An 8,924-nucleotide genomic window follows, 5' to 3' on the forward strand; every position below is an offset into this window, starting at 1 on the left:
TCAAATATGACTCCCTTTTTTATGTAAATGTCCTAACTACCTTTCCTATAAAAAATTTTCAAACTAAAATAAAAAAGAAAACTTATATTCCACCTCACTTCCCTCTCCACCACACATATCTCTCCACGTCACTTCTCTCTTTCTCCATCTCACCTCTCTCTCCAACTCACCTCTTTCTCTCTAGAAACTCCGGCGAAGGGGTTTCCCCTTTGCCGAAGCAAGGTCTGTTCACGTATAGAGCAAGGTCTGTTCACGAACATACCAGATCTGGTCTACGTGAACATACCACATCTGTTCGTGAACAGACATTGCTCCGGCAAAGGGATTGAGTTTCAAGAGAGAGAGATGAGAGTGTTTTTTTGAAGGTGGCCGGCCGGAAAAATTTTCGGCCGGCGATCTTCGTCGGAGAAGAGAGAGGTGAGTTGTAGAGAGAGGTGAGTTGGAGAGAGAGAGAGAGAGAGAGGTGAGTTTGAGAAGGAGGTGAGATGAAGAGAGAGAGAGAGAGAGGTGAGGTGGAGAGATATGTGTGGGGGAGAGGGAAGTGAGGTGGAATTCAAGTTTTCTTTTTGATTTTATTTTGAAAAAATATTTATAGGAAGGGTAGTTAGGACATTTACATAAAAAAGGGGGTCATATTTGAATTTACGGAAAATAGGTGGTCATAAAGGAAGCTGGTCACAAAGTAAGGGGCCAAATAGGAATTAACTCTAATTATTATTCTAGTCAAAATCCATACAAAGACTAAAGTGCCCTTTTATCATTTTGTGTTACTAATTCTTTTATTTTTCTAACAACTTTTAACCTATATAACTTTTTCTTGAGATGTCTGATTTGTATGAAATTTATATATTTAGAAAGGATTTTTCATTAGCTTTCTAACAAGATCCACTTTTAATACATTTTTTTCGAGGAGTTTTTTTTCTTCTGAAAAACGTTATTTTTTCTGCAAATTGGATTTGCAATCACTGCAAACAGGGGTTTGAAAAATGTAAATTGCAAAGAAGGGTTTGCATAATGTAAATTGCAAACTGGGGGTTGCAAAATGTAACTCGCAACTAGGGTTTGCAAAATGTAAATTGCAAACTGGATTTGCAAGCTTTACAGACTGTAATCTCGGACTCAGATTTTCCAAACTCGATTTGCAACACGATAACAAAAAACATCAATATTTCTTCATACCTGCAAATTTGTATATTCATCATCATTAGATAAATTAGGGTTTCAGATCTAGGGTTTGCAAGTTCCTTGATAGTCATAGATCTGAATCGGTTTGCACTGAAAACCTAGATCTAAAACTTAGTGGTGATGATGAACTAGATCTGAAGAAAAGAAACAAATGAGAAGATTAACCAAAAATTAGAAAAGCTTTCATCTTCTTCATTTTCATATAACGAAATATATATTTGGTTTTTGTAGTGTCAATCAGTTGAATCACATGAAGAACGGAGATCATATGAAGTCCTGCTAATCCATATATTCAGGTTCATTTGAAGAATTCCAAAGCTTGCAAAGGGCTTCCATGGCTGAACCTAACCCTTATCCAAACCTTATCGAACCAGAAAATATTAAATCAATAGTAATACGAATTTATCCATGGAAGTAAATGGCTATTTAATGGATCAATACTAACATTGTAGACAACCTTGATGGAGAAGAAGATGAATGTTAAGGCATTCTAAAGGGAGAAAGTAAAGGTGGAGAGGAAAAATAGAAGTGTAGAGTAAGAGGGTATTTCTGGAATAATTTTTTTTACAAAATAACCTAAAAGATAATTATTCATATTATTTTACACAAGGCTGACAATTATACATAATATTATGACACATCATAGTTGTTTGAAAAAGTCAAGTGTTTTTTTTTTTACTTATTATGTAAAATATTTTGACTTACGGGGTCATTTTCTATTCTTAGTTTTCTAAAACTCCTAAACTAATCTAGGGAACTAGATATTAGTATTGGGTTTTGGTGTCACCTAGTTTTGTTAGCCGAATCTCAGACATCTAATATGTCTAACACTAGTTTTCAGGATCACATGCAAGAACTAAAGCTGAACTTGAATGGCTAGAAGAATACCTTATTCTCTTTCCCTCGAACTCTGATTCTGACGCCTATTCGAAAGATAAAGAGCTTCAAAGTGTAGCTCCTCTACTTGAGACACCGAGTAGGTTGACTTGAACTCCCTTCCTTTAGTCAGCTAGGACCTTAAGGGAGGTTGAGACGAAGAACTCCTTCTTGACTAGATAAATAGAATGGGAGCTATTTCTCTGAAATCCCTCTATACTTGATGTTGTAGATATTGATTTTCTCTTGAGAAAATTCCGCACCTTTTCTGTTCTCTAATTAGTCTATGTATAGAGAAACCCTAATTGGAACCATATTCAAACTAGGATTCAATATGGACAACAGAAATGATAATGTCAGAAACCCTTTTCAACTAGGATACGTAGATGGAAGGTGCTGATGTCAAAAATGGCCTTCTGTTATATCAGAATGAAATAGGGACTTGATGCATGACAACGTCCGTTATGATCGAATATTCTGGTATGTTGATCGAGATTCCTGCTTTTTGTTCCTGCTCCTCGCTCCAGCTCTGATTCTATGCTCCTGCTCCTCGCTTTAGCATTGCAGTTGAAGAATTAAAACCAGCTCGGTAACATGCAAAGTCATAATGACAAAGTGTTTGGGTGCGGCTCAAGACTGACTTGGTCAGAGAGGGAATTAATGGGCCTGACAAGACTCGCTCCCCCATTCACAAAACGTCACGCGTGGCAACAGAGGTAACGTGGAAGGTCACCAAAAGATTAACGTGGAAGGTCACCAAAAGATTAACGTGGAAAGCGCGTGATCAGAGAACAAAATCTGTGATGTCACTGATAATGCACAAAATGTCTAGACGTTGACTAACGTCGGAAGAGTCCAGATCAGACCTGAAGTTTACTGGGTCAACCCGGCTTAAGGTAGCAGACAGCTGAGCCCCTGATGGTCCACCGAATATTCCCCTAACTGGGAGGTCTGCCAAAAGAAACCAGCCCTGCAAAACTCCCTTGGCATGGACAGATCAGACTTGAGGTCTTCAAAGGAGTAAGGGGGTCCGCACAGGTTCGGCCAGTGTCTTACGCCCAGAACTGGGGAGGCAGTTTGGACTCCACGCATCTAAAGGCAGGTTCGACCACCGACTTAATCCCGAAACTTCCAGAAAGATCTCAGTCGGCTACCCATCTCGAAGTGTTTAAGCCAGTTTGGACTCCACGTATCTAAAAGAGGAAACTTCTCCTTTAGAGTCTAACACATCGGCAAGATATCCACGGAGAATCCTTGAACTTAGGAACTTCCACTTATCAAAGATCTGAGATAGACTCTAAGAGAAACCCTAGATATTCAAGAGAGGAAACTTCTCCTTCGGTTTGACGGCAACCGCCTCACCACCGCCACTAATCACAGTCGGCCTAACAACACCTATAAAAGGCCCCCCACATCGTCCTTCACAGGACACGATCTCTTTACCCCCAAAAAGATCACAAGAAACTTAGAGTTCTCATAACTCGACCCCCAAAAGGATCAATCAATATTCATTCTTTTACTGCAAAGAGCACCCTGACTAGCTTGAGCGTCGGAGCGGTTTTCGAACCCTTTTCAGGTTTTTCTCCTTGGGGAACAAACGAACATGAGCAAGAGCAAGGAACTTGAGCAAGGAGCGAGGAGCAGGAGCAAGGATCAGGAGCGAGGAACTGGAATAAAGAGAAGCAAAGCAGGAAGCAGAGCTGGAAGCAGGAACATTAAGGCTGAATAACACCCAACATAACGAAGGAATCATACATAACGGAGGTTGTCATGCATCAACTCCCTTTTTCATGTTGATCTAACAGAAGGCCAATTTTTGACATCAGCATTTCATGCTAGAAGGAGGGGATCTCTCCAGCAAAATCATCAATTCGGTAACTCGAATCCTATTTATTAAACTTTTCAGACTAACTACTTCCCTGAACCCCTCAGGTAGATATGTCAGCAGAAGACTACATGCCCAGCGAAATTCGGGAAACATCCCTTAACCACATGATATTCACATCGGCCCTCAAACGGCTCAAGGCCGAAAGAATGCAGCAAGAGGAGAAAATCACATAGCTACAGAAGAACCTTAGCGCGGCAGAAACCGCGCTAAGAAAGTCAATGCCGGAAACACTCGAATCTCTGCTCTGGGAAAATCCCACAGAGAGCAACAACCTAGTAGGTCCCCTAATCCCAGGTCTGGGATCGTACTCCGGGTCGGGAGACCCGCGGGAATTCATCAGAAATTACGTCGCGATAATGAGCTTCCACACGACCAACACGGACGATTGGTGCTCAACCTTCGCTACCTTGCTACGAGGACCTGCTCGGGATAGGTACCGGTCACTGACGCTGGGATCTATAAGGTCCTTCGAGGAACTCGCTCAGGTCTTCCTTAAAACCTTTGGGAAAGAACTGACCGACAAGCGAGCCATTGGCTCAAACATGGGGAGTCAGACCAACAATCAGACGTTCCGTCCCAACCAACGAGAGATGACCTTCACCGTGACAATGACCACGCGCCTAGCGGAGCTGGCACAAGAATTCAATAGTGTATCGGAAACTTTGATAAAGGAGCTCACATGGAAAGAAACGGAGTGGGAGTCCGAAAGCGGGGAAGACGTCTATGTTATAGCTGGCGGACTAATTCGCGAAAGAGACAGGGGTAACAAAAGGCGTCGGAAAAACAGCGAAGTCATGACGATACACGACGAAATGACGCCCCCCGTGATCTTCACCGCTGAGGACCTAAGAGGGGTAATCACACCCCACACGGACCCTCTAGTGATAACAACACTAGTGGCTAACTGGAGTCTAGGGCGCATCTTAATCGACACCGGCAGCTCCACCGAAGTTATAAGCAGAACATGTCTCCAAAAACTTCAGGTAAGGGCACAATATACCGAGATCTATGAACATTGCCTAACGGGTTTCGGACAGGACCGAGTAAAGGTTGGCGGGATGATCACCTTACACGTACTCAATGGAGAAGGGACGACTAACAGAACAATGATGCTAAATTTCTGATCATCGACAAGCTGCATGCATAAAACATCATCTTGGGAAGAAATTTCTTTAGAGAATCATGAGCTATAATATCAATGAATCATCTGATGATAAAATTCTCAATCTCGGGAACAAGCTGCATGGGTACGGCGAAAGGAGACTACGCAACGGCCAAAGAGTGTTAAGCAGTCTCGGCCCGACATTACAGAAGAAAGGCAACAGTTCCAGCCCCCACAGGCGAAAAAGAAGTCGCCAATTGCGAACACGCGACAGACATGCAAGAATAAAGCCGCGCAGGTCACCATCTCATCTCCCTTTTGTTTTTTATCCCAAATATATTTCTGCGAATAAAGTCGTTAGGCAGGAGAAGTAACGCTACAAGCTACATATTTGATTAATAAAACAAAAGATTTTACCAAAAGCGAAGTCATAAAAGGAGGAATCCTAGTTACACTCACTTTGCTTCGGCATAACAGGTAGCTCTAGTAGCTAAGGAGACGACCAGAAGCCTCAAGGAGCAGTCCTAGTTAAACTAAAACTTTACTCGAGTAAAACTGACCCTTCACCAAGTACCCAGGAGACGTCCTAATTAAACTGATCGTGCTCAACCCGGCAAATTAGGCAGCTCTGGTAGCTAAGGCAACAACCAAAAACCCTACAAGGAGAAGTCCTAGTTAAACTCACTTTACTCGAGTGAAAAGCGGTCCCCACTGAGGATCCCAAGGAGAAGTCCTAGTTAACCTACAACCCTGGCAAAGGTGACCGGGGGTATAAGGAGAAGTCCTTTCGAAACTAATCATGCTTAGGCAGACAAAACAGCCTTGGTAGCGAAAGCAACGACCGGGGGTACGAGAGGAATCCCGGTGAAACTAGCTGCGCTCAAGCCAACGAAACCAGCCCTGGTAGCGAAAGCACGACCAGGGGCCTAAGGAGAAGTCCTAGCTAAACTAGTTGCGCTCAAGCCAACGAAACCAGCACTGGTAGCGAAAGCGACGACCAGGGGTCCAAGGAGAAGTCCTAGCTAAACTAGTTGCGCTCAAGCCAAAAAAACCAGCCCTGATAGCAAAACCAACGACCAAGGGTCCATGGAGAAGTCCTAGCTAAACTGGTTGAGTTCAAGCCAACGAAAAATAGCACTGGGAGCAGCAGCCATGATTAGGAGCAAAATCCAGACCCGAAAATCATACTAAGCTATGCGGTTACGTTTACCTAGGTTCCATTTTGCAGAAGAAATTAGTAAGCCTAGGTCATTCTAGAATAAGTCTAAATTATTATTATTTTTGCAGGAGCGATCATTCGAAGCATGCGTAGTAAGTTAGGGGAAATGCATTAGTAAGTTAGGGATGGACTAACTACAGCAAATACCTTGTTTGTGAGTTTTCGTTTATGCAGCAATAGGACATAGAAAGTAAGTCAATCAAGCAAAAGCAGAAGTATAAAACCAACTCATTATAGCAATAAAAGATGGCAAGGTCACGGTTCAAGCAGCAAAGGAAAAGAAAGTCAACACCCAAAATACGAAATAAAAACGAAAATCAAGGCAAGTTATGGTTGTTTGTTAGAAGGAGAAGGATCAGGATGACTGGCGAAACCAGGCTAGGGGACTGAAAAGGTAGAACCTTCATCAGAGTCATCATCCACCAGAACCACAGAGGTAGCAGCCTTGATGTCCCATTCGTCATCACTGAAAGGGAAGTCCTCCTTCGAGCCCCGATCAGCAGATACGACATTGACAAACATGGCCACCCGATCTTTGTCGATATGACACAGAGGAGAAGAATCCTTGGGAGCATAGAAGCGACGAGCTGCCTCCCAGACAACCTGAAACCCAACTTGCGCTGACTCGTCTTGATAGCTGAAACTTCATCCCCACACTTAAAAGAAGATACCGTCTTCGCCCGATTCGCCTCAGCAAGTTCGAAAATGTTTCGGCGTGCGACTTTAAGGGCAGCCTAATCTTTCTCTCTTTGAAGAACCAAAGCGGTCTCCTTCTCTTTGAGAGCCTCGAGTTGTTTTTCCAGAACAGAAACGCGGGCATCGGACTGAGAGGACTGGAGTGCAGCACTGGCTCGAGATTACTCTGCCTCTAGCTTCCACGAGTCCAGCTCGGCTGAGACTTTTTTCAAATCATTGGTCAAGATCTCGGCCTCGACTTTGTAAGATAAAGCTTCTCGCTCGGCTTTCATAGACAAATACGCCACAACATTATGACTAACCTGGGAACACTGAAGAAGAAGAATACAAACACATCAGCAAAAGAAAGAAGAAAGGAAACCAGGAAACAAAGGATGCAGACTGAAATACCTCGTTTTGAATATGATTGTAAAACCATCGACCAAAGAAGTCACATAGAGAGGAAGGCCTTTAGGCCAGATAGCCATCTTTGCAGATAAGCCCATGACGGGCGGAGCTTTCCCCTTGTCAGCCGAAGAATGGATACTTGCCCTGGTCATGAAAGCAACAGTACCGCCTCTAATCAAGAAGGGAGCATTAGGAGAGGAGCTGATAGGAACTGATAAGGAAGCCGGACTATCAGGTCCGCGAATGGTGAGGTCAGCCGAGCTCCGGCCAACCGCGGATTTAGTACGAGATTTCTTTACACCAGAAGAAGACGGAAGGTCGTTGGCTCTGGTCCGTTTCCTTGGGAACCCTGGAAACATAAGAGAATGGAAAGATCAGAAATTAAAAAAAGAATATGTGCGCCCAGAAAAGAAAATAAAGATATTTCTAGTAAAACCCCACCTGGAAGAGAAGGAAGCACTTGAGCTTGATGGAGGGCCTACAAGTCAGCAATACTTTCAAGGATTAACCCCTTCTTTTCCTTTATCCAAAGCGGTCAGAATTTCAAGACACTTGACGTCTCCGGCATCAGGAACGATCTTGGGGCGATCGTGAGAAGAACGAGGGGCACGAGCAACAAACCCAAAATCCTCAATTGCAAGAGAAGGACGGACGAAAAGGAACCTCTCCTTATAATCCTTGGGGATATTAGGAGCAGAGAAGAACGGACCAATACGGGAAGAAAAATAGTGCCAAAACTGATCACTGGACTTGACAGATAAGATCTTATCAAAAGCATAAAGACTAACCTTCTCTCCCTGTTGAAGACAGAGGAAGTAGAATGCCATAATGGTCATCACAGCATTGGGGTTTAACTGAAAGAGTTGAAGCCCATAATGATTCAGCAGTTCAACAAGAAAAATTGAGAAGGGAAACACCAAATCCAAGTTAAAGAAAACTTCATAAACACCGATGCGACGATTGTCCATGAAACAGATCCTATCTTCAAGAGACGGAAGAATGAGTTCGATGGTGGTCGGAATCATATGATCAGCCCGGAGAGTCTCAATGTCTTGTTCAGTCATCTGACTATGGAAACGCATTTACCAGAAAAATCAGCAACAGGGGGGATTAGCCATATTACTCGCCGAAAAAGAAGAAGAGGCACGCAACAGTAGACAAAGGAAATAGGTCAAAGAAATGAAGGGTTGGCTAAGCAGAAAAGGCGAGAAGGGAATAGTCGGAGCAAATCAAGGCACTTAAGTATAACAAATCTCGCGAGAAGAGAGACTCCGATCCGAGCCAATGTGAAGGAAGCCAATAGAAGCAGGACATGTGGCGGCAACCATTACGGTACTAGAAAAACCCTAGCACCCCTTTTACTACTGGTTAAAATCATCGACGGTTCAGATTGATCAAAGCCGGCATAGGAGTTAATAGAACCCTAAGGAACGTGCCTATTCTCCCACTAACAAGGCACCATGTGTCCACGCATGCTGAAATAACTGCCGTGTCCAAAAACCCAAAAGATCAGCGCCGAAAACGCGTGATCAGAAGATCAAATACGTGAAATCACAAAATCACGCATGGAA

The sequence above is a fragment of the Eschscholzia californica genome, unplaced genomic scaffold (assembly GCF_041429995.1).
Source record: "Eschscholzia californica isolate CP2 unplaced genomic scaffold, dmEscCali1.0.p SCAF_2, whole genome shotgun sequence".
NCBI classification, from domain to species: domain Eukaryota; kingdom Viridiplantae; phylum Streptophyta; class Magnoliopsida; order Ranunculales; family Papaveraceae; genus Eschscholzia; species Eschscholzia californica.